Here is a 26,045-nt window from a genome sequence, read left to right as displayed (position 1 = left end):
TTAATATTTTAATTCACCTTAAAGAATTAGTAGCATATAAAGATTTTAAGCAGAAGAAATTCTGTCTTGAGCATTTCTGTTAGAATAGTTCTAATCTTTATTTTGAATTAATCAGGTAGAAGATAAATTCATTGTATGTTGTGCTTTTCTAATTAATCATTTGACCCCTGCTATTTTAAACACTACAAGTCACTAATCATTGCCTTTGTTGTTTGGTCATCGTAACAATTTTCTTCCCAAATATTTTTAGATTTTTACTTATTTATTTTTTGGCAAAGTACAAAACAAAAATTCAGTTGAATTTTTCAACCAGGAAAAATCTTAAGCATTTTAAGAGAGTAGTCACTGAATTATCAGGAAGCAAGGACTAAAAGAAAGCAGCCCTGTTAACTACTTAATACCACAGTGTTCTTGTCAGGCTATGTTCAACCTCATTCATGGTCTCTTAAAACGTTGCGTTTGATTTTTCCCAGTGATCATCTTTGGGAGTTCTTTAACAAATTCCACCTAATTAACAGAAAAACATATTATGAGACACTTGATTCCATTTTCACTCTCCCAACTGTCAGTATAATAGGGGAGAGCGTTCATGAAACTCTCTGGCATTGAGTTTCAGCGTCTGGGTGTTGTCTTAACTGAAGCTAATTGGATGCCTTGGTCACCAGAAACTGTTCCATTTATATATAATGATGACAGTGGAGCGCCATCATACTGGTTTTTAGTGCAAATTCACCTGTATGCTTTTGACAGAAGAATAATCCCTTTATCCTATTGCTTTCCTCCAGTTCAAACCAGACCTGGGTCTCTACTGCCCCAGGGAAATGGAGGCCACAACTAAATGCAAAGAGAAACATCAAGTTAATTCTTGGCTTTTGACCTTTTAAGAGCTGGGTCCTGGAGGTTTAGAGATAATTTTGAGTTTATACAATTTTCCCCTTATTCCCTGACTTGACAGTAAACTACTCTTTCTGTTCTCCCTCAGGATATGACTACTGTATTTTAAAATGTCCTCAAACATTTCCAAAAAGCAACTAGTCACTAATTTAGTGATTTGAATGGAGAAAATGTAACTAGTTCTTAGGTTGAAATTAACTACATTTTAGCTGAAATGATGCCAGTCGAAATGGAATTCTCATGTAGAGGATCAGTCAATATCAACTAATAGGATTCTAGGACTAGAAGGAAATTGCAGTGCCATCTGTGTGTCTTTCTACAGAATTATGCTTAAATCCCTCCTTTGAAGAAGAAGGTTGCAGGAAAGATTCCACAGTTTCTTTGGATAATATCTTCATCCTGAGCCTTAAATTTGGTCACTTGATACTTAAAGGCACCCTGCTTTGAATTTATGAGTGTGTAATGGCCCAAGAGTACTATGATAGATAAGTCAGGTGCTGTCTTTAAAAACAATTTGCTGTCTTAAAAAAATAATTTATTTTTCCTCATGTGGAATGGGACTGATTAGTCTGATAAAGATCCTTAGTAGTTACTTTGTATTGCAGAGTTGACTAAAGGTTCTAGTTCTTCAGACATTTGTAGTGTCCTAATATAAAATATTTTAAAGCAAAATTCTTAGGGCTAAAGTTGAAACAGGTGTCTTCTACTTATATAATGAGTTACTATAAGGTCAAAAGCTAGTAAAATCTATATACTTACTAGTTTAGATCCTTATTTGGTAACACACACTTAACTTTTGTGCACAATACTTGCCTTTCTTGGGTATTTGTAAGGTGCAGTTGATTTTTTTTACATGATCCTGAAGTTCAAGAGTTAATTTCTCTGGGTTGGATGATTTAAAGGGTGCAGATAAGACAACAAAAGCTTTCACTACCTGCAGGGAAAAAAATCAATTTATATTGATACATTTGTTTTTCAGACACATCAAGAATTTGGACCAATGCTGAACACTAACTGGTTCTTTATTGAACCAGTTAGATATTACCCACCTGGGCATCATAGGGTAGTACTCCTTTCCCCACTGAACCTGGTTTAATTTCTTGCCCTTTCTGATTGGCACAAATTATTCCCTATTAAGAGGACATGTTTTATATAACTATGTAAAATTTCATTTTCTGTAGCTATATCATGACAATGAAATCCAAGACCCAGCTTTGACTGATTTTCCCAGTATTCAGTCTCATCTTCTGAAATATATTATCTGAGACTAGTGGTTCTGAAACTCGAGTGTGCATCAGAGTCACCTGGAACATTGTTAAAACACAGATTGCTGGGCCCCATCCCAGTTTCTCATTTGTAGGTCAGGGAGGGGGCAGGGGTATTAGAATTTGTATTTCTGCCAAATTCCTGTGTGCTACTGATACTGCTGGTTTGAGGACCACACTTTGAAAATCACTCCTTTTGACTAAGAGTGCCATTAAGTGCACCTTGTAACTCCCCACTGGGGCTCTCTGGGGTCCTTCCCAGTGCATTGGAAAGATGAGCTACTCAATTCTGAACCTCTTCAACCCCTAACACCTCTGAGACTTATCCTGTGTGAGGAGGAGGCAGGAAGACCAAGTAATAATCATAATTCCCCTTCAGTCAAACCTAATTGGGCAATTTAGAAGTTTTGGGAAACATCATCACAATGTAGAGCATGGTGGGAGCACTTCAGGGGCTCAGTTGGCAGTCCTGGGGTTGAAAGGGTAAACTTAAGCTTTGTCCATTAAACATACCACCTGTCTGTCCGTAGCCCTTGTATAGCATTAGCCCAGTTTGCACTTTCCACGTTCCAGCACCTCTGGATTGAGTGGCTCCCCTCCCATCAGGCAATGCCGCAGCTTCTTGAATTTATATCTGAAGAGAGAGTTGCATGGGGTCTTTGGGGAGAGAAATATGAGTGGCTTTCATTGCCAGATAACTAGGACATTAGCAACAAGCAAAGAGCTAGGAGAGGCAAGTCTTAGGAAAGTTTATTCAGTGAATATTTGTTGAGCACCTACTCTCTTGCCAGACATTGTTCTAGGCACGTGGGGCATGTTATGATTAAAACAAAGATTCCTGGTGGAGTTTACATTTTAGCAGGTTACTCAAGAGAGGAAAAGTTTGGAGAAAATGCTAATAAGGATATTAAGCACTTATTATGAGCCAAGAAATATGGCACCTAATATTAATTGAACATTTTTTATGTTACAAGGGCTTTTGGAGCACTCTCATAATCTTCACAAACCCTATTTTATAAATGAAGACATTGAGGCTGACAAAAGTTAAAGAATTCTCCCAAGGCCTCCCAAATAATAAAGAACAGTGTTGAATAATCTGTACTCTGCACTTACCACTTGTCAAGTATCTCACTCACCAAGCATGCTGCTGACGTTGAATTCTTTCCAGAACCTTGTGAGGTAGCTCTTAACTATCTCTTATGGATGGAGGTAAGGCAGGCTTAGCAAGGTCCTCTTGAGTGATTGAGGTCCACTATTAGAAAGTAGCAGAGCCCTGCCTGTTTGACTTTGGAGCTTGAGCTTTTAACCAGTGTCTTACTACTCAGCTGCCCTACAGGACTCAGGTGAGAAAGCTTGGAACAGCCCGACCGATACAGTGAGCCCCAAAATGGGTAGTAGGGTTTGGTAGGACATGAATTGTATCTATTCAAAATAGAATAGCCCTTGAATTAATCTTGAAATGTGAGCAAAATGTTCACATTCTGAGGGCCACAAGGAGTTGATCAGGAAAAGAGAAGATTCGTATCTGCTTTATTCTGTTTCTCATAGCATTCTCCCTCCTAGATGTCTACACCCTGGGGAAACAAAGGATGTCCTTTTTCCATTTGTTTTGTTTTGGCTTTGAAGCATCCACGTTTAGGGGAGAAAGGGGTGACTGTGAAGACTTAAATTGTTTCTCTCTTCCTTTATCTTCTTACGTATTGAATTCATATTAGTTAAATAAATATACTTCGTGACTTCATCTAATGTTCAGGTGATTTGGCTAAGTTGAATATAAGCTTCAAGTCATAAGACTTTATTAACTTCAAGACAGTATAAATGTAGTTGTGGGTTTTTTTTAGGGTGGGGGTGATGGGAGTGCTGGGATTGTAGAGCTCTGGTTGTCTCTGGAAAAATGTTCAGTTGCCCTTAGAGGCTTTCCCAGTGATTCTTAAACTGGGGATGCGGGGGGTGGGTTGCCCCCCAGGAGACTCTAGGCAATGTCTGGAGACAGTTTTGGTCATCATCACTGGTGGAGAGGGAGGTGCTACTGGTATATAGTAGGTAGAGGCCAGGTAGAATGCTGCTCAACATGCTACAAAGCACAGGACAGCACTCCATGACACAGAATTATTTGGTTCAAAATGTCAGTAGTGGTGAGACTGAGAAACTCTGGGCTATCCTGTGCTGAAAAGTGGAGATCCATGATGCTGGATTATAACTTCTGTTTGTGGTTCAAATGGAGATTTCTGCCCAAATACCTATTAAGGTCTTTTTGCACAAGCATCCAGTACACAGTGGGAGCGCTGCACAGGGTCATGATGGGATAAGTGGTATGATGGAGAAAGACACAGATGTCAGCAGTGGTTAATTAAAGGTCATGACTGGAGGCGATGTCTACAACCTCTTATTCTCTTCCATTAACATGTGCTCATCTCATGGTCACTCAGTAAGAAAGAAAATAGAGTAATATGATAGTTTTAGGCCTTTCTGGGTGGGTAAATTTACTTGGCAAAAAGGAGAAGGAGCCAGACATGCTGCTGTGGGGATTGGATCAAGGTCAGTTCCTAAGTTCTTGCTTGATCAGTTGGTTAGATGGTATCATTTACTGAGCTAAGACATTAAGAGTTCTATTTTGTAGATGTTTCACTGGAGATATCTAAGTAGAGGTGCCAACTAGGCAATCGGGTACACATGTTGGTAGTTCAGGGGAGAATTTAAAAAAACAGTTTTCCTGCCTACCTTCCACAGAGGGTGTACCCAATTCCAAGGCTGCTCTGAAAGTGCTGGGCCATCTTGGGAGAGCCTGTGGTCCCACTGGTGAAATAAATGGCCATTGGTTCTTGACTTCCTGTCTCCACACAGCTGTGCTCTGCAGAGGCGGTTCTGCAAAATATGGGCCCCAAGATGGTGGCTGAACATGGCAGACCAGTCTAGCTCTGATATTTCTTCCATGGTATTTTTGGAGTTATGACACTCCAAAGTTGTTGGTTTTAAGTGGGGATTCCCTTTATCTTGAAAAATACTCCCCAAATGTGTAAATTTCAATGTGAAATTCATGTGAGTTCAAAGTCGTCTGTCTTCTGTGAATTTTGTGGCATCTTTAAGGTTTCTTGGGGACTCAGCGGAATGTTGCAGGGTTGTTTAGGACAGGGGTCTTAGAAGTGGGGGAGCTTGCTGCCCAGGCGATGTGCAAGACAACTGGGATGGGGAAGAAAATAGGAGAACTTCAAATTATATGTATTTTAGAATTCATTCTTTAAAATGTTTATTTTTGATATTTGTGTGATGCACAAAAGTACATGTATATAATTTATAAAGAAATAAACATGTATTAGGAGAGTGTGGTAGAAAATATTTTACTGAGGGATGTGCATATTCAATCTGAATAATACTACCTTAGGGAATTACTACGCTGCTGAATGACTTTATTAACTTGAGAATAATCATAATAGTAATTATAATTACTGTAATTCTTACAGAGTGATTACTCTGTGCCAGGTATTATGCTAAAAACGTCACATGCTTCATCACATTTGATTCTTCTACAACTCAGTTGTGTAGATACTATGCTATCCCTATTTTACGGCTAAGATACAGAATTTTAGAGATGTTACTTGACTTATCCAAAGGTACTCAGTTTATGAAAGACACAAACAGCATTCTGTGGCATGGCCTTGGGAGAGAATTTTGGGATTGACCAATAGGATTTGGTTTACATTAACTAGTAGGATAAAATTTTATTCCAACAAAGGAAACTGCCTTTATTCAACAGAGTTTATATGGCTTCTTTTTATAAGCTTCTCTGGAAGAATTTTTTTTTTAAACATAAGCTACTTAACAGCTCTTTGAAGGATAATACTATTAACATTTTATTCCCTTTTTTTACAGTTTAGGAAGCACTTTCTCACATATTAGCTTATTTTATCCTCAAAACAACACTTGAGATATGTGCAGTATAACTATTTCCATTCTACATATGAGGAAACCTGAGGGTAAGTGATCTGTTTGTTCATTCATTCCTCAGTAAGTATTTCTTAAGCACCAACTAAATGGTAGGAACTGGGGATAGAGTGATCAATCAAACAGACAAACAGTGCCTTTGCCTTCTGGGAAGTTACAATTTAGGACAGGGGTTGGCAAATTTTTTTCTGTAAAGATCTGGATAGTAAATATCTTAGGCTTTGAGGGTCATAGAGTCTCTGCTGTAGCTAATCAACTCTGCTCTTGTAAGATGAGAGCAGCCATAGACAATGTGTACTCAAATGGGTGTGGCTGTGTTCCAATAAAACTTTATTTATAAAAGTGAGTACCGAGCCAGAATTGGCTCATGGGCCCTAATTTGTCAACACCTACTGTAGAGGAGAAAAATAGACAGTAAATAAAGGAACAAATGAATGGATATGATATTTGGATAGTGATGAGTACTATGAAGAAAACACCAGGATGTGATAGAGTGGCTTGGAACTCTACTCTAGACAGGTTGGTCATGGACAGCCTCACTGATGATAAAACATTAGAGCTGAAATCTGACAGGAAGGCGTCAACTGTGAAAAGGACTAAGGAAGAGCATTCCAGATGGAAGAAACAGCAGGTGCAAAGGCCATGAGATGGGCCATGTTCGAAGAATAAAATGGTGGCCAGAGGGTGTCAAGGCGGTGAGAGTGTTGGGAGTTAAGCAAGAGCCAAGCCAGGCAGGATACTCATCTCAGGCCCTGGTAGGAAGCAGAGAAATGGAAGCAGAGCTACATCCCTTCCTTCTGTCCTTAAACACTTTTTAAAAAAAAATAAATTTATTTATTTATTTTTGGCTGTGTTGGGTCTTTGTTGCTGCTTTCTCTAGTTGCAGTGAGCAGGGGCTACCCTTCGTTGCAGTGCACGGGCTTCTCACCGCAGTGGCTTCTCTTGTTGCGGAGCATGGGCTCTAGGCACGTGGGCTCAGTAGTTGTGGCTCGTGGGCTCTAGAGCGCAGGCTCAGGAGTTGTGGTGCACGGACTTAGTTGCTCCGCGACATGTGGGATCTTCCCGGAACACGGCTTGAACCCGTGTCCCCTGCATTGGGAGGCGGATTCTTAACCACTGCACCACCAGGGAAGTCCCTTAAACACCTTTTATTAGGTGATTCTTTCCTGGGAAGAAGCCTAGATCAACCCACAGTATGCTGAGTCCTTGGAATCAAGGAGACTCTGAGATGTAGTTGTGACTGGTGTTATTGCTAGCACTACAGATGAGGCAGGGAAAATACTGAAATAACTCTTGGAAGCTGAGCCACCGATTCTGGCTGTGTGGAGACAACAGGAATTTGGTCTTCAAGCCGGGACACTCTGAAACAATGGACTCCACTGCTGGGATCACCTCCTCACTGACTACAGTGCACTTGACTTTGGATGCTTGCAGCCAATGGAGGATGTCTTTTGCTGTCAGCTGGGTTGTTCCTGGCACGAAGACAAGCCCTGGGAAAGAGGGAGGGCCCTGAGTAGACTGTGGACTGTGGAAACTTGGACTTTGTGCCTGGGTGGCAAGGAGCTACGAAATCTAACCTTCAGCTACCCTTGCCTTGGTCCCCAGGGACATCCCACAGGACCCTGATCCCTGGGAGATCCTTAGAGCACTGGCTTCAGAGTCTGACAGTCCCTGGATCTGATCCTGTCCTTGCAACTTACTAGCTTTGTGACCTTGAGCATGTTACTTGATCTCTCTGTGTGTTCCTTTCCTTCTCTGTAAAATGGGGAGAATAATAGTGTCTGGTATAAAGTAGGCATTATAATGGTGGGCTATTATTATGTATCATTTTTGTGGAACATTTGAGTCATTATTATGTAACACTTAAATAGCACTTTACAGGTTATAACACATTTTCATGAACATCATCTCATTCAGTCCTCTGAACCAGTGGTCTCCAAAGTGAGTTTGGCAAGATAATCCACTGGGGATGAGAGAAGAAATGAGAATTAAAAAAAAATTTATTCGAGATATTAGAATTCTGTTTATGACTTTATCTCATTTTCGTATGTATTTTATAATATACATACTATATTAGCAGAGTATAACAACTTAAATAACTATATCCAGATGGGAGTATATGTGTCCCAAATATTTTTATTGATAGACTGTATAACCATAAAAGCTTGGAGACCACTGTTCTAAGCAACCGTGTAGGTCCATGTAGTTGTTGCCATTTGATGGAATATGAGATTGGGTCATAGCTGGCAAGTGGCAGAGTCAGCCCTCAAACCTGGGTCTTCCCAGTGGTCTGGCATCATCAAAGTTCACCTACATTACTTTGGCAATGCTTAATTTATCCCAGAAACACTGGCCTGGGCTTCCCTGGTGGCGCAGTGGTTGAGAGTCTGCCTGCTAATGCGGGGGACATGGGTTCGAGCCCTGGTCTGGGAGGATCCCATATGCTGCGGAGCAACTGGGCCCGTGAGCCACAACTACTGAGCCTGCGCGTCTGGAGCCTGTGCTCCGCAACAAGAGAGGCCGGGACAATGAGAGGCCCACGCACCGCGATGAAGAGTGGCCCCCGCTCGCCGCAACTAGAGAAAGCCCTCACACAGAAACGAAGACCCAACACAGCCAAAAATAAATAAATAAATAAATTAAAAAGAAAAAAAAGATAATTATAAACACTGGCCTGATTTTAAAGTACTAGTTCCTTATGAGAAGAACATATATGGCAGAATTAGATGAAAAACAGAGGGAAGACGGTTTGCACTTTCTAAAGCAAATCAATGGGAAGGAAGTGGAATGTATGTGAAAGCATTACAAACCGCCACTACCATTTATTGAGTACTTGATAAGTGCCTGCTATCTCACTTAAAATTAATCCCAGTGTATAGATGGCAACCAGCCCAAGGGTTGCAAAGTGAGTAAGTGGCAGAACCAAGATTCAAAGATACGCTTCCCAGACTCCAAAGACCTGTGTCATATACCAGACTCCTTATTTCTTGGTGAGTTTCCTGAAGTCAGCTAAATAGGGAGATGTGGAATTGAGTTCCTAGGAAGGAAACTTTAATTACTGCATATATTTTAAAAGCTCTTACATGTCATCCCCTCTTGAGAGAATGAATAAATATGTGATGATAAGGAAGTTAATCAAGAAAACATCTCTTATCATTCACTCAATATAAAAATATAAGATTGTTTATTTTGCAAACCGCTTGTTCTTAGTGGTTCAGAAATTATTAGTACTCTTGGTGGATTTGTGATGTGAATGTATTCAATGGATAGGTTGGGGGTCAAGAGGAAGTTCTCTTCTAGTGAATTTTAGACTGTATACACTTCACAGCAAAAGCAAAATATTTTGCCATGTGGTGTATAGTACTAGCATCTCAGTATTCACTCAGAAGATTTAATTATTCTGAGCTTCAGAACATAATCCTCAGCTGCTTGTTTAAGATTTAATTAACTGTATATTTTTGACCATTCAGCTTGTGGGTTTGTTTTTAATCTAAGCATTTCACAAATTGCATACATTATGTTAAGTAATATTAGTACATTTTTTCTCACCAATAAACCACCTTTAATCTCCTTCCAACCCACAGTTTCACATTTGCAAATTCCTTTTTATAGTGAATGCAAAAAGAATTTTATATATTGCTGTTTTTAATATTGGCAATAAGAGCATTTTTCAACACCTTTATGAAATCCTTATTATTATCTTTTTAATGACATCCTATGAAATTGAGGCATCATAATTTCCACTAGCAATAAACACACCTCCACTAAACTTTATTCTCAGCTAAGTTTATAAGTTATTTAATTGTTCCTATATAGTTGTTTCCATTTTTTCTATTATAAATGATATTGCAACAAACGTTTTTGTTTTCTGTATAGTAGTATATCCTTTGGTATTCTTATTTATTTTTAATTGACTTATAAACATTTATGTTGTGTTCTAGAGCAGGGATTGGAAAACCTTTTCAGTAAAGGGCAAGATAGTAAACATTTTAGGCTTTGTGGGCCATACCATCTCTGTCTCAATTAGCAATTCTGCTGTCGTAGAGCAAAAAGAACTATAGACAATATGTAAAAGAAGTGAGCGTGGTTGTATTCCATTAAAACTTTATTTACAAAAATAGATGGCCAACCCATAGGCCATGGTTTGTGCTGACTTCTGTAATAGAGGGGAAAAGAATCCTATAGAAATTTTATTTGGGGTATGTTATAAATTACTACTGTGGGAGAAAATGTGTCATTGAATACATTAATCTTTCTATCTGGAAAGAGGCAGAGGTTTTCCAGCTGGAACCTACGGCCATAGTCTTACAAATCCTTGTGTTATAAAATCCTTTTTCTTCCTTTTGTACTTCCATGTCAGGGAGAATCCAAATATATTCAGAGAAGTTAGTTCTAGAGCATCTGGATGAACACATCATAACCAGCACTGCAAAGAGGCATTGGTACCCACATTTGCTTTGATAGAGTTTTGTGTTTAAGTCCCAGTTGCATAGCTTTCTAGCTCTGTGACTCTGGGCAAGCTTCTTAACCTTTCTGAACATCAGTTTCCTCTCTTACAAAATGGGCATCACAGTAATACTTACCTCTTAAGGTAGTTTTATTATCATTGCATCATGATTGCAGTCTACTGGCTATTGGTGCTTATGCATCTGTCCTGGTTCCTGTCCTAGTTAAAACTCCAGCTTCCAACCCAGTTTTGCAAGCTCTTCCACATCCCTCTGATAAATTTCTTTTTTTTAACATCTTCATTGGAGTATAATTGCTTTACTATGTTCTGTTGGTTTCTGCTGTATAACAAAGTGAATCAGCTATATGTATACATATATCCCCATATCTCCTCCCTCTTGCATCTCCCTCCCACCCCCTCCGATAACTTTCTTTCTTGCTTAAGTTACATTCTGTTCCAACCAAAAGCCCTAATGAACGGACTAAGACTGATTAGGAACTTATCATTTTTTTTTACCCAAAAGGCCAAGCTCTGGGTTTCATAGGTAACAGAGAATAAGATGGAGGGCCTTTGCTGGAGGAGCATCAACTTGATTGCTTTCTGGAGGAAACTTCTTATACATGATTCTAGAAAGCGAGTCATCTGTACTGCAAAACCTCTTTGCTTTATGTATTACCTGGGGGAAAATATCACTCCTCCTTCTTCCCCTATCTGGCATGCTCTTTTACTTTCCCTGGTTGGAAAATACTTCAAAACCCAATTTCCATTTCACTTCCTTGGTGAAGCCTTTCTTAGCTCCCACTTCTCCTCTCTGACTTCTCTGTGTTCCTGCAGCTTTGTGCTCACGTTCCAGGAGACTCCATTATACTGTGCAGTATCACAGATGCGTCCCTATCCTATGGATGAAAGCTCTGTAAGATCAGGAGCTGGTTCATTTACCTTTGGAACTGGTGACCTGGGATAAGTAGCTTAACTTCTATGAGGTTAAGTTCCTTATCTGCAACCCCCCAGGGTGGTCGTGGGGATTTGATGAAATAATATATGTCAGTATTTCTCAATCTTTAGTCATTTGAGAATCACTATTTTGCCAGATCTATCTTTGTATTCTTCTTTACATCGACTCACTTTTACTTGTGTACTTTTACTTAAGAAGGAAAATGTGTTTACCACCATATGGGAAAATCGGTACCACTTGCTGAAAGTGGGTTACTGAAAAATAAATATGTATACTGAAAATAAAATATGTCCTTAAATTTTATCTAGAGATTTTCAACTTCCACCCACTCTCGGTTCAAAAGTGAGTTTACCAAGTGTAAGAGCGCTGTTAAAGACAATGGATTTGAAGGAAGACTTTCTCCTCTCTTTAATAGGAAGGATTGATTCCACATATTCAGTACCTTGTATGTCTAGTGTATCTTCTGAAGCACAGGTCCTTGCAGTGCATTCTGGTAAGCACGGGTAGGTAAAATGTTCAGCTTAGTACCTGGCAGGAGGTGGGGGGGTGGTAAGCAGGGACCTTGACCTGAGGCTACACTAAATGCGTCATAAGGCTTATTGCTTTATTCTTCTCAACCTCTGTTTCTTTCCCAATCACTGCAACAATAACTATTCGTAAAACCAAAGCTCAGATTACTGCTTTTTGTGACTAACCCCAACAAATGAATTGGAGAGCAGAGAGTGACTGTGTGGGACTTGGAGAAAATGAAGGGAAAGAGGCCTAACTCTGTGAGTAATCATGATGGGGGGGGGGGGCTGAGGAAAAAGGCAGCCATACATAGTTGAGGAGCAAAGTTCTTCCCTGGGGAGAGAGGAGGGCAATTGGAAAACAAACAAAGGAAACCAGAGGGATGAAAGAATGGAATTAAAAGCAGACCACAGAACAAGGAAATGGAAGGTTGAGAGATAGGTGGACACTAAGCATCTAAGGGAAGCCCATCATCTTATACCTTCTCTTTTTGGGACCACTGGTCCAGCACATCCCCAGCAAAGTCAAAGTTCTTAGGCAATGATCTCTCACAGCGATTTATGGCTTCAAAGTCAGCAAGAGTCAGAGGTGCCCAAAGCTGGTGACCTTTGTGAAAGCACTGGCCAGAAGGCAACTAGGAAGCCAAGGTAATAAGTCACCACAATTAGATTGACACCATCCCTCTAATGATTCTTTTGGAAGGACCAAGATTTCTTCCAGTGATGATAAACCCCAGGGACCTTGTTATGCAGGAGACCCCAGGGAGTACATGGACACGCAGCTTGGACCATTAGCTGGGACCTTAGGGAGCATACTCTGTCCGTGGTGAGTGAGGAACTACAGCAATTGTAACCCAGCATAGGTTTTGATGGAGAAGTTGCAAATCATATCAGAATAGAGAATCTACACTTAACCCCTTAGGTAAGCTGCTTGGATCAGAGGCTGAGAATGTTGAATTGCTCCTCAGGGTCTTGTAAGCACGTCAGTCCAGATGCTAGGAGTCTGTTTCATCTTCGGAGATCTGTTTCATTTGGAAACTGTTCCCATAGTAATAACAGCTATTTTTAACATGCATGCAATACTTCATAATTTCCTGGGATCCCATATGCTATTATTTTATGTAATCTTTACAAAACTCTTATAAAGTAGGCACTACTAGTACCATTATTTGACAAATGAGGAAACTGGAACTTTGAGAGGTTAAGTTGCTGCCTAGGGCCAAGGGTTATTTTACTGCTTGATTCTTTCTTCTTGTTAACATTATCAATTTTCAGCATATCGAGTTGGTGCTCAGCAACCTGCATTGGTGACTAGTGAATTTTTTTCACTAGTAAATTTTTAAAAGTTAGGATAAAAAAAAGGTAAAAAAAAAAAAAAAAAAAGAACTTTTGAAAACTGTTAAAAAACAAAAAACAGCAGGGCAGGAACCTAAATTCTGAGACCAAAGGTAAAAGTCAGATTTGGTGGTTCTCAGTGACAATGGGGGAATTTCCAAGAGGGGTGAAATGGGAAGGTGCAGGGTGGTCAGAGGTGGTTTCTCTTGTTGGCTTTTGTGTCTCACTGATTTTTCATCTTCCACATCCTGCAGCACTTCTTTATCCTGGTCTTCACCATCACCCTTCGTGTCTGAAGTCCATAGTGTCAGATTATCACATAATGATTGCATGATACGTGTAGAGTCCTTGTAGCTTTCTTCAATCAGCGAATCCAGTTCTGCAATTGCATCAACAAAAGCTGCTTTTGCCAACCTGCAGGCATGGTCAGGGGAATTAAGAATTTCATAGTAGAATACAGAAAAATTGAGAGCAAGACCTAAGTGAATGGGATGTGTTGGAAGTTCTGCCGTTGCAATATCACTAGCAGCTTTGTAAGCCACTAGGCTGTTCTCTGCAGCCTCCTTCCTGAAATTCAGCCAGATACCTGCGGTAGTCCTCTTTGATTTTATAATTAGAAAACCTTGTCCAGAATGTCCAGAATGTCACAGCAGATTAACTTTAGCTCAGTCTCAACCATTTGCCAATATTCTCCCATCATTTTAGTTTGTTTTCTCCTCCCTTTTTTTTTTTTCTTTCTGTTCAATGCTGCTGATTATTCTCCAGGAAGCTCTCCTAGCTCCAATCACATTTTTATATGCAACGGATAGGAGGTTTCTTTCTTCAGTTGTCAACTCCACATCCATCCCTGCGCTGCTTTCTTCATTGATTCCGCCATTTTGTTGTATCGCTCAGCCTGCTCGGCCAGCTTCGCTTGGTGCACCGGATCCTCCCAATCATCCACAGCGGCAGCGGCTCCCGCAGGGTCTACGGGCCTTGGACGGAAGGGGATAGCTTCTCCGACACTCTCCCACAATTTCTTTTATTTTGTTTGATTGTTTCTTTGGCTTTTCCTTGTTTTTTTCACGCCCCTCTTCACTAGAAGGGAGCTCTTTGGGTAGGGACATTTTGTCAGTTACCATTTACTTCTCAGAACCAAAATAAGGTCTGGAACATATTTGGTCAATGAGCGAATGCATGAATGAGTGAACACGGGGACGTGTATTCATTCTGCTACTCTCAGTGAAACATTTGTACCAGTGATTCCTAAACAATTGTGGGTCACATTTTCCTTGAGAGCAGTGTGCACATAAACACACGCGACCGTGCTGCAGACAGCATCAAATGCTCTATTTTCCCTATGAAAAATTGCACCCCAACCCATTAGCCTTAAATTGCTCAGGCTTCTTAGGCCAGAAATACGCATGCCTTTAAATGCTTTTGGGAAGAGGTGCGTGTGAAGTCGACTCAGCCCAGAGAATACTTTTAACCCTGCAAAACAAAGGAAGCCTTTCCACTGCTCCTTGAGGGAGCCTACAGACTGGTTGAGACCCACAACCAAAATTATTTTAGAATAAGGTCCATACTACTCTCTCTGGCACCAGCAACATGCACCCAGTGTATTGGGTTGCTATCCTCATGCCCACTGCCAATCTGGGGATGGTAGGTGGTCAGTTTGAAACACCACAGCCTTCTCTTAGGTCAAAGCAGAAAATTCTTGCTTCACCAAGTCTTCCTCTGGTTGTGAAGTGATGGAAGTTATTATTTGAAGGTAATAAAATTGGTCACTTGTGGGACTGATGGAAGTTATTTCATCCATCTGCCATCTCTAAAGCACTTTTCATGGAAAACATCAGCCAAGGAGTTAACAACAGGTATGTAGCTTCCTCTAGGTTTGCATTCTGACCCTGTCATGTGTATGTCACCAAATGGCAACTTTTAAAATAAGCTCTCACGATCAAGATGGTGATGCTAGAGAAATTGTCTGGTATAAACTGAATTTCACATATTTAAAAATGACCAGAAATGCTTTTTTAAAAATGAAGAAGATGAAAGCGAAATGGAAAACTCGTGTAAAGAATGTGAAAATTTGGTTTCACCGAAATATTTTCATGGTTAAACACAATCATCTGCCATTTAGCATGTGTAAGTAGTAGTCTGTATTTATGCGGCCAGTGCTTACAGCAGTACAAATTATGCAAATACATACATAAATTCTTCGTTTCATTCAACACTCAAAAAACCCAAAGATTTCTTTGTTTTCCAGCCCCTGTGGGTAAGACACGGCCCGATAGAGGAAAGTCTTGGCTGGAGCAGTGCCCCAGCTTAGTGACCACCTCGCTGAGAATTTCCCAGGACGTTCCCAGAACGGCCAGGAGGGGGCGCGCGGTCACGACTAACGGGCACGGGGCGGTTTCCCTCCATGCAGTGCGCAGCGAAGGCCGGCAGGGGGCGGGCGCACGCGTCTTCTCCGACCAAAGGCGCCTCAGGGCGGCCCGGGTTCCCGCCCCGCGGCCTCGGGCGCTGCTTCCGCAGTGAGAACCGCCGCTCCGTTTCCGAAGGTTCCTTGTCTGAGGGAGCGACTGCGGAGGCTCTGGACCAGCCGCCGTGCGTAGGAAGCGTCCTCAGCCAGCTGAGCGCGGAGCGGGGAGGTTTGTGGGGCTTCCCCGGGACCCTTGCGTTTTCCGGGCTGTTCCTGGTGTTTTATTCTTTACTTTCTCTAAGAATGTTTGAACAAGGCTTATTGACTGAAGTATCCGTTGGTTGAGGGCTTGACGACTCTAAATCAGGGCTGCAGTGGCTTGTTTCCTTGTTTCTGTACAGATTCGAGGATGTTTCTGGGGAGAAATCCCAGCACGAGCTCAGAGGAAGGGGAGATCCCTTGAGTGGGACGCGAACACACTCAATACTCAATATCGGGACCTTCGAGGAGAATGAGCTGGGGACCCGCTTTCCGAGTCATGTGGGAACCAGAACCCCAGGTAAAAAGCGAAAACGCACTCCAGTGCATACATGCTTTCACTAATTTTTAATGGCTCAAGTTTTCCAACAGCGTTGAAGTAGCTGAAAACTATGCAAAACCTGACAAGTAAGTGTAATAAAACTCACGTTATTTTAAACTTAAATATTTCATATATATCCAAAGCAGAATTTATTATAATTTTACTTTACTGTCTTTAATGAAAGCAAGGTCACTAATAATGTTTTAAGAATATACTTGGGGCTTCCCTGGTGGCGCAGTGGTTGGGAGTCTGCCTGCCAATGCAGGGGACACGGGTTCGAGCCCTGGTCTGGGAGGATCCCACATGCTGCGGAGCAACTGGACCCGTGAGCCACGGCTGTTGAGCCTGCGCGTTTGGAGCCTGTGCTCCGCAACAGGAGAGGCCGCGACAGTGAGAGGCCCGCGCACCGCGATGAGGAGCGGCCCCCGCTTGCCGCAACTAGAGAAAGCCCTCGCGTGAAGCGAGGACCCAACACAGCCAAAAATAAATAAATTAAAAAAAAAAAAATCCTTCCCTCTACTTTAAAAAAAAAAAAAAAGAATATATTTGTTAGCTTGTCTCCTTTTCAGTTGAGAGACTTGCTGTGTTTTATAATTTCTCATGATCTATGACGATCTTAAATAAGTTTGAATGATTTAAGCTTACTAAAACCTCATTCACAGGACCCCACTGTTACTTATTGTTAATTAAATGATCAAGACCACATTAGAATTGGTTAATATGGCACTAAGCAAAATCTGTGCATCAGTTTTAGAAGCAGCAGCATGATGGTGTTTTTAAATATATGAACATTGATGCTTACCTTCATACATTTCCAATTTCTATATTTTTCTTTTTTGCGTATTTTCTTTTTTTTGGTTAAATTTATTTATTTATTTTTATTTATTTTTGACTGCGTTGGGTCTTCGTTGCAGTGTGCGGGCTGCTCATTGTGGTGGCTCCTCTTGTTGCGGAGCACGGGCTCTAGGCACGTGGGCTTCGGTAGCTGTGGCTCACGGGCTCTAGAGTGCAGGCTCAGTAGTTATGGTGCACGGGCTTAGTTGCTCCACAGCATGTGGGATCTTACTGGACCAGGGCTCGAACCCGTGTTCCCTGCATTGGCAGGCGGATTCTTAACCACTGCGCCACCAGGGAAGTCCCTCTTCTTTGCGTATTTTCTAATTTAGATATTATATTCATATGTCTTCCTACATTTTACATTCATCACCCATACTTTCAAGCCTTGTTTCATTTGCTGTAAGAAAGGAGATAGGACTTGTACTAAGCATGTGGCTTTATTTAATATCAGAATTGGTTTTTATATATCTTTATTAACTTTCAACTGAGTTGAAAATATCATCCTGTAATGACAAGTTACATATATAAATCGAATCTCATTGCATCAGGATGATTTGATTTCATCATAGTGTATTTCTTCATTTGATATTTTATGTGTATGTACTTATTGAATATATGTATATTAGACATGAGACTATCCCACCAGTTCATCGAATTTGAAAAAGGAGAGGTATTTTTTCTTCTTATATTCTCAATATTTTCCGGGTCTAACCTAATTTCCTAGTAGCATTTAAAATTCATTTTGAATTTTATTACATAAATAAGGGCCATATTTCCATCCATCATTAGCTATATGATTAGGTTTATCAACAGTATAATAACCTATAATTCCTCTTAACTCAGAAACATTCTGAGCTTTCAGTATATTCTTATGATCTCCTAAGAAGTGAATTAGTTATTGCATGAAACTTATCAGAATCTAAGTCACTTAGATAAAATATTCTTTTATTCTTTAAATTGATTTTATCACTTGCTGGGAAACATCATCTAGTAAATTATGAGTTTGAATAATTCTTTTAAACCCTTCTGTTTTAGAAAAGATCATGGTGAAACACTGTGTCTTTGTGGTAACCAATTCTGTTTATGTTCTATCAATGAGCCAAAGATGGCTCTGGTGTATTGGCGGGCTGGTACCCCCGTTAGCTCAAAAGCCTCCTGGTGCTAAACTCAAATTTTTATACATTGAGTGTTTTAAAACATAGCCTCAGTAAGAGAGTTTTAGTCATTTACATTGTTCCTGATTTTCATATCCCGTGAAACTGTGCCCAACATCTGCTAATTGTAGGTAAGTTCAACCCTGTAGCTCTGCAAGACCCCAAGCTACTGCTGCCCTTCTGAGTGCTCTGAGACTCCCAGCCTGGCAGCGCAGGGACCTCACTTAGGCACGTCAGCTTCCTCTCCAGTTCCCCTCTTCCCAGAGAGATGCCTGGCCACCTTCTGCTTCTGGGTAGTAACCATTGGAAGGTCTCCTGCTGTGATGGACTTCTCTTCATGCAAACCTTGTCAGAGTTGCCCACACGAAGCTTGTTGCATGCTACTGCCACCTCATGGTCACTTCTTTCTCCTTTAGCCTGAAACCCCTCAAACTCACTGTACATTCTGCCAATCTTTGAATATCTCTTTGAATTGGAAATATTTGATTCTGTTTGTTACTGCTGAAAGGTATGCATGGGAACAAAATAAAAACAAGGATTATTCAGAACAACTGAGCCAGTCACAATGAATCACTTGGCTGTTTGTTCCTTTTTTGAAAATGTTCAGCCATGGTGTGAAATACACTCTCTAAAATCTCAATATTGTCTACCATCCATGGTGACCAACTTTACAGAGACACTTCAAAACCAGAAAACCACATAATTATATAATACACAATGTAATGTATGCATATATGTATTATTTTAACATAAAATAGGTAAAATGGATGTTTCTGTGAATTATATATTATTGTGTAGTACTTGATCTAATGTATACATAATGGCAGCATAAATGCTAGTATTTAAATAAAACAAGGGTACAATAAGAGTAGTTGTGTCAATTACTAGTTACTAATAGTAGGAGTAAATATGCAATCATATGTAAAAAGATAAAACAATGATTATTAAAAACTTAATTTTATAATAGATTTATTTTTTAAATTTAAATTAAATTAAAATTTTTTTTTTTTGGCCGCACCGCATGGCATGTGGGATCTTAGTTCCCTGATCAGGGATCAAACCTGTGCCCCCTGCAGTGGAAGCGTGGAGTCCTAACCACTGGACTGTCAGGGAATTCCCTATAATAGGTTTAGATTTGCGGAAAAAAAAATATTGTGAAGATAGTATTGAGAGTTTACACATGCCTAAGACTCAGTTCGCCCTAATTGTGAATGTCATAACACTTGGTACATTGTCACAATTAATAGCCAAAATTGATACAATATTATTAACTAAAGTCCACATTTTACTTAGATTTGCTTGGGTGGGTTTTAACTTTTTCTGTTCCAGGACCCAGCCCAGCTGGCACATTGTATTTAGTCATCATGTCTCCTTAGGCTCCACTTGGCTGTGACAGTTTCTCAGACTTGGCATATTTTTAATAATCTGGAAAGTTTTGAGGAGTATTGTTCATGTATTTTATATAACAGTCCTAGTTGGTATATATTTTATGATATTTCAAATGTTTAGACTGGGGTTATTAGTTTTCTGGGGCAAGGAGGGGTGACGATCAGGAGGCAAAATGTCATTCTTATCACTTCATCTCTAGGATGTTTACTTTCGATCACTTCATCTCTAGGATGTTTACTTTCGAGATGACGACTTGATGTTGCCTTTAATCACCTGGCTGGGGCAGTGTTAGTCAGGTTTCTCCTCTGTCCATAGTGTACCTTCTCTTTGATGAAATCACTATGTGCACATCATAAGGAGTGGGAAGTTATGTTTCTTGTCTTTGAGGACTGAGTATCTATGTAATCATGCAGATTTTTTCTATATGGAAAATGTTTATTTGTCTCCATATGGACTCCTTGAAATTTCTTTTATGTTTTCTAGAATAGTGCAGTACTTCTTTATATGTTTTCTTGCTCAAATAGTTCCAGCTTTAGCCATTGGGTTCTCTTTCAGGTAGCTCCAGTGTCCTGCTTGTGCACCTCGTCTTTGTTTTTTATTGTTTTGTTTGTTGGTTTTTGAGAACTACCTTACTTCCTGGCACTAAGGAAAGTTGCTGTGCACTCACTTTGCATATCCTGCTTCAGTCTTAGTATCAGCCAGTTCTTTAAAGTGCCCTTGTTTCTCCTTTTGGAGAATGGTATTTAAAACCTAAATCAGGGAGTTCAGTGTGCTCATCACTACTAAGGTGTTCTTGATTCTTTGCCATCTCAGCAGACAGTGCAAAGAAGAATGTGTCTATATACTAATCTGTGTATATACACGTAACAACCACTATCTGTATGGAGCAAGTTGAATGCGTATGATGGCAAACATGAATTCATACAGATGACTCCACCTGTAACCTATTACCATATGGATGATTCTAGCCTTTTCCATATAAGAGGGTGTGGAGACAAGGGAACCCTCTTAAACTGTTGGTGGGAATTTAAACTGATACAGCCACTATGGAGAACAGTATGGAAGTTCCTTAAAAAACTACAAATTGAACTACCATATGGCCCAGCAATCCCACTCCTGGGCATACACTCAGAGAAAACCATTATTCAAAAAGATACATGCACCCCAATATTCATTGCAGCACTATTTACAATAGCCAGGACATGGAAGCAACCTAAATGTCCATCGACAGAGGAATGGATAAAGAAGATGTGGTACATATATACAATGGAATATTACTCAGCCATAAAAAGTAACGAAATTGTGTCATTTGCAGAGACGTGGATGGACCTAGAGACTGTCATAGAAAATGAAGTAAGTCAGAAAGAGAAAAACAAATATTGTATATTAACACATATGTGGAATCTAGAAAAATGGTATAGATGATCTTATTTGCAAAGCAGAAATAGAGACACAGACATAGAGAACAAACGTATGGACACCAAAGAGGAAATGGGGGGCCTGGGATGAATTGGGAGATTGGGATTCACATACATACACTACTATTTATAAAACAGATAACTAATAAGAACCCATAGTATAGCACAGGGAACTTTACTCAGTGCTCTGTGGTGACCTAAATGGGAAGGAAATCCAGAAAAGAGGGGATATATGTATATGTATGGCTGATTCACTTTGCTCTACAGCAGAAACTGACACAGCAGTGTGAAGCAACTATACTCCAATAAAAAAAATAAATAAAAGTTTAATTTGAAAAATGAACCAAATTACATTTGCAGTATAAAGCCGAAAAGTGGGGCTTGGTCAAGCCTTGCCCTGAGCTTTCAGTTCAAGGAGACAGATATTTAGGATTTCCCAGGTGTCTCGTCTTGCCCATATAATTGCTTATATGCCCTTCATTCTTATGGAACCTGCAATTTTATGGGGAAAGAAACTTGAATATATATAATACAACAGTAAACTCATTGAGGACATAGTGAAAAGATGCCTAGTTCCTTTGTTCTCCATTTCTTCATGCTTAAGTGTCTACAAAGAGTCTTGTCATTCAGGGCAGGTCTGAAATATAGTGTATTAATAGAAAATTTGAGGTAAATTTCACAGTAAAAATAAGTTTGACTCAGTAAGTCATGCATACAGTGAATGGTAGACCCACAAATAGTGTTTCTTGGGCAGCTTTCAAGGGGCAAAAATCTTCGCTTTCAAATGAGGTAACTTTGTATCTTCCCCAAATTCTACTTTAAAGACTTGATTTCACCGTACATTTACTTAGATCTTTCTAACTAGCTCCATGAGAGAAATTTGATGCACATTTTTTTTCCAGTGAAAGAAAATTATCTTCACTGAGTCATGCATGTAGTGAATTCTGTAACAGAGTTGTAGCACTAGGTTTTCTAAGTCTCCATTGACCTGAAAAAGCCTCACTTTTCAGCGGGGAAAATCTGTACCTTCTTTTCTGGTTAGAGGGAAAGTTTTGTTTCCCCATTAGATAAATAGTTGTTTGTGGTAAGCTGCTTAAAAATAATTGTATGGTTTTTCTGGAAAGCTTTTTTACTCAGAGTTTCATGCATACAGTGAATGTTAGGCCCAGAACACCAGTGTTTGCAAGATGGCTTTGAAGCTCAAAATCTTAAGCTTTCAAACCAGGTAAGGATGTATCTTCCCCAGTTCTGCATTAAAGATTTGACTGAACCATATATTTATGTAGATGTTTCTTACAAACTACTTATTTAGCTTTTAGAGAAATAATCCTTGGCATTTTTGGAGTTATGACCCTCAAAAATTGTTTGTTTAAATTGAGGATTCCCTTTATCTTAAAAAAGTCACTCCAAATGTGTAAATTTCAATTTGAAAATCATATGAGTTCAAAGTCTCTGTCTCTTGTCAATTTTGAGGCATCTTTATAGTTTCTTGGGAACTCTGTAGAATGTTGCAGAGTTATGTTTTTTTTTTTTTTTTTGCAGACAGGGGACTTAGAAGTGAGAGTGAGAAGGGCAACTGGGATGGGAAAGAAAATAGGAGAACTTCAAATTATCTGTACTTTTTATTCATTCTTTAAAATTATTTTTGATATTTGTATGATGCACATAAATACGTATGTATAATTTATAAATAAACATGTATTAGGGGAGTGTGTTAAAAAATATTTGACTGAGGGGTGTACATATTCAATCTGGATACCACTACCTTAGGGAATCACTGCACTGCTGAATGACTTTATTAACTTGAGAATAATGTATAATAACTTGAAAACAAATGAACACACAAACAAAACAGAAACAGACTGATAGATACAGAGAACAAACTGGTGGTTGCCAGAGGGGATGGGGGTTGGTGGGGGATGAAAAAAACAGGTGAACAGAATTATAGGTACAAACTTCCAGATATAAAATAAATAAGTCACAGGGATGTAATGTACAGATAGGAAATGTAGTCAAAATATTGTAACAACTTTGTATGGTGATGATGTTAACTGGTCTTATTATGTTGATCATTTTATCATTTTTTTTTCATCTTATCATTTTTTAAAATTAATTATTTATTTGGCTGCGTTGGGTCTTCGTTGCTGTGTGCGGGCTTTCTCTAATTGTGGCTAGTGGGGGCTACTCTTCGTTGCGGTGCATGGGCTTCTCATCGCGGTGGCTTCTCTTGTTGAAGAGCATGGACTCTAGGCACGCGGGCTCAGTAGTTGTGACTCGCAGGCTCTAGAGCACAGGCTCAGTAGTTGTGGCGCACGGGCTTAGTTGCTCTGTGGCATGTGGGATCTTCCCGGACCAGGGTTCGAACCTGTGTCCCCTGCGTTGGCAGGCGGATTCTTAACCACTGCGCCACCAGGGAAGTCCTGATTGTTTAATAATGTATAAAAATATCACTTCACTGTTGTACACCTGAAACTAATATAATATTGTATGTTAATTACAAATCAATAATAAAATAAAATATCCACCAGAATGTGAATATACTGTGATATACTCATCTCCTGGAGTCTACTAAAATTCACCAGAGTTTTATGTTTGGCCTCGTAGAGAAATATACTCTGCTAATTAAACAGCAAAACTTTTTCACAATCTGGATTTATCACTGTTGAAGGGAATATCATTTTTAACTGACACATTCCAATTTTTTTTTTTTTTGTATTTGAAGATATTTATTTATTTATATCTTTATTGGAGTATAATTGCTTTGCAATGTTGTGTTAGTTTCTGCTGTACAACAAAGTGAATCAGCTGTATGTATACATATATCCCCATATCCCCTCCCTCTTGAGCCTCCCTCCCACCCTCCCCAAAATTTTAAATCTAGCAGATTGATCATTCTGACACTTTAAGTGTTATCTTTCTCCTATAGTGAGAATGATTTTGATCACATCTCCTTACTCAATGCCCATCCTATGATCTCCTTACCTTTTCCAGGCTCTGGAATGAGTGATGTTGGGAACCCACACTTTTAGGGAAAATCTATGACTTACCCAAAGTACAGAATGTGCCTCTCTTCCCTTCACTCCATCTCCTTCTCCATTTGGCTTGTATATAGAAATCACAGTATTAAGCCAGTACCTTTCAGATTGGCTTACTGTAACTACAGGCATACTCATTTTATTGTTTCACTTTATTGCACTTCACAGATATTGTGGTTTTTACAAATTGAGGGGTTTGGGCAACCCTGTGTTGTTAGATGATGGTTAGCATTTTTTAGCAATAAAGAATTTTTAAATTAAGGTATGTACTTTTTGAAAGATATATTGCTACTGCACACAATAGATTACAGTACAGTGTAAACATAACTTTTATATGCACTGGGAAACTGAGAAAAATTTGTGAGACTCACTTTATTACGATATTCGCTTTATTGCAGTGGTCTGGAACTGAACTTGCAATATCTCGAAGATGTGCCTGCACAAGGAAATCATGGACTCTTGTTTTTTTCATGATGAGATAAAAATAGACTACCTCATCCTTCCTGTCTTTGTCTAGTTAAAGCCTTTAAGATGCCCCAGTAACCCTCAGAACCAAGAAGTAATGATTGTCAACTCCCTGTGACCCAGTATATGTAGTGCATAACTTCCCTGGATAATCATTAGCCCTAGAGAATTCACAGACTAACTAACTTGTGTATGTGTTGATGGCCTAAGTTGCCCCCGGATTGCTGCAATTATCTGTAGATAGAAGGAGGAACTTACCCTGAAAAAGGATAGTCACCTCACTTGCATTCAATATTATTTCAACATCAGGTTCCAGTTGCGAAATGTCAGAAGGGGTGGTCATTATAACACATGATAAAAAGTTTGGACTTTATCTGAACGGTAATGAACTCAGTCAACAATTTATTTCTAAATGATTACCTTGGTAACTGAGTGGTAAATGTATTAAAGGAGAATTTGAGAAATGCTTAGAAGAAGAATTCCTTCTTCTTGGAACCTGGTAACTTAGTGACTAAATAAGGCAGATAGGGTTAAGGGCAAGGAGGCACAGAAGTACGATGTCTAAGTGTTTGAATAAGTAAACTGGGATAGGTGGTTGAAAGACTCTGAGAGGAATAAGTTTGGAGGCAGGAACACAGAATTTAATTGTGGTCATGTTAATTTATCTATGCTGGCTATGAAATACTGAGGTTAGTGTATATTTAGTAATCAGCTGGATATTTAAGTTTGAACTCTGGGGGAAGTAAAGATTTTTAATGTGGTTAGGAAATTATTGAGAGAGGGAATAAATGGAACGAGAGAAACTGTTGGGTGTGGATGAGTCTTTGGAGAACAATAATACTTTAATAGAATAAAGAGGAAGAGAATCCTATGATCAATATTGAGAAAGAAGACTCAGAAGAAGCAGGATGTGGTAACAGAAAGGTAGAAGAGAGCAATGAAAGGGCTGACTAACATTGCTGTTTAATTTTAGCTACCCTTAATTAAAACTTCAGTCCACCAAAAGAGCCAGTCTGCCTACAGAAGGAGAGAGAGAGGGGAGGAGTGAGCAGGGCAGGACATTTGCTCAGAAGAGCAGGTATATTTTCAGACTCTAAGGTCTGGCTTTTTGATGGAGTCATGACTTTTTTCAGTCATTCTTCTCTACCCACCCATGGGCACCATTCTATCGTCCACGTCCCACCAGGGCCCAGGTACTCTGAAAAGAAGAGGGTCCTGGGAGAAGAGAAACAGAGACCCCTGGGGCTGTGAGCTGGATATAGAGCCTGTCCCACAATTGGTTTGGGAGGTCCCCAGATGTCCCAGCAAGCCCCGCAGAAGGTATGAGAGGATGTGATATCTGAAACGTGTAATGCAGAAAGGGCCCTACAGAGAGCCAGGCTGATAGAATCTCTGCCATATTTTGATGCTTCTATCTCC

The 26,045-nt window shown here is 39.8% G+C and overlaps 1 long non-coding RNA gene and 1 pseudogene across 1 annotated transcript; one reads left to right on the top strand and one right to left on the bottom strand.

The window, feature by feature from the left end:
- Positions 1 to 435: 435 nt before the first annotated feature.
- On the bottom strand, positions 436 to 15,750 carry LOC137750428 (14-3-3 protein epsilon-like; annotated as a pseudogene).
- Positions 15,751 to 15,852: 102 nt separating this feature from the next.
- On the top strand, positions 15,853 to 26,045 carry LOC137750138 (uncharacterized). The gene is made up of 4 exons (XR_011070378.1): positions 15,853 to 15,977; positions 16,150 to 16,307; positions 21,024 to 21,061; positions 24,560 to 26,045. It is a non-coding gene; the product is annotated as an uncharacterized lncRNA (long non-coding RNA).

The sequence above is a fragment of the Eschrichtius robustus genome, chromosome 16 (genome assembly GCF_028021215.1).
Source record: "Eschrichtius robustus isolate mEscRob2 chromosome 16, mEscRob2.pri, whole genome shotgun sequence".
Classification (NCBI taxonomy): domain Eukaryota; kingdom Metazoa; phylum Chordata; class Mammalia; order Artiodactyla; family Eschrichtiidae; genus Eschrichtius; species Eschrichtius robustus.
The sequence above is the reverse complement of the archived record's forward strand: the minus strand, read 5'-3'. Positions and strand labels throughout refer to the sequence as shown.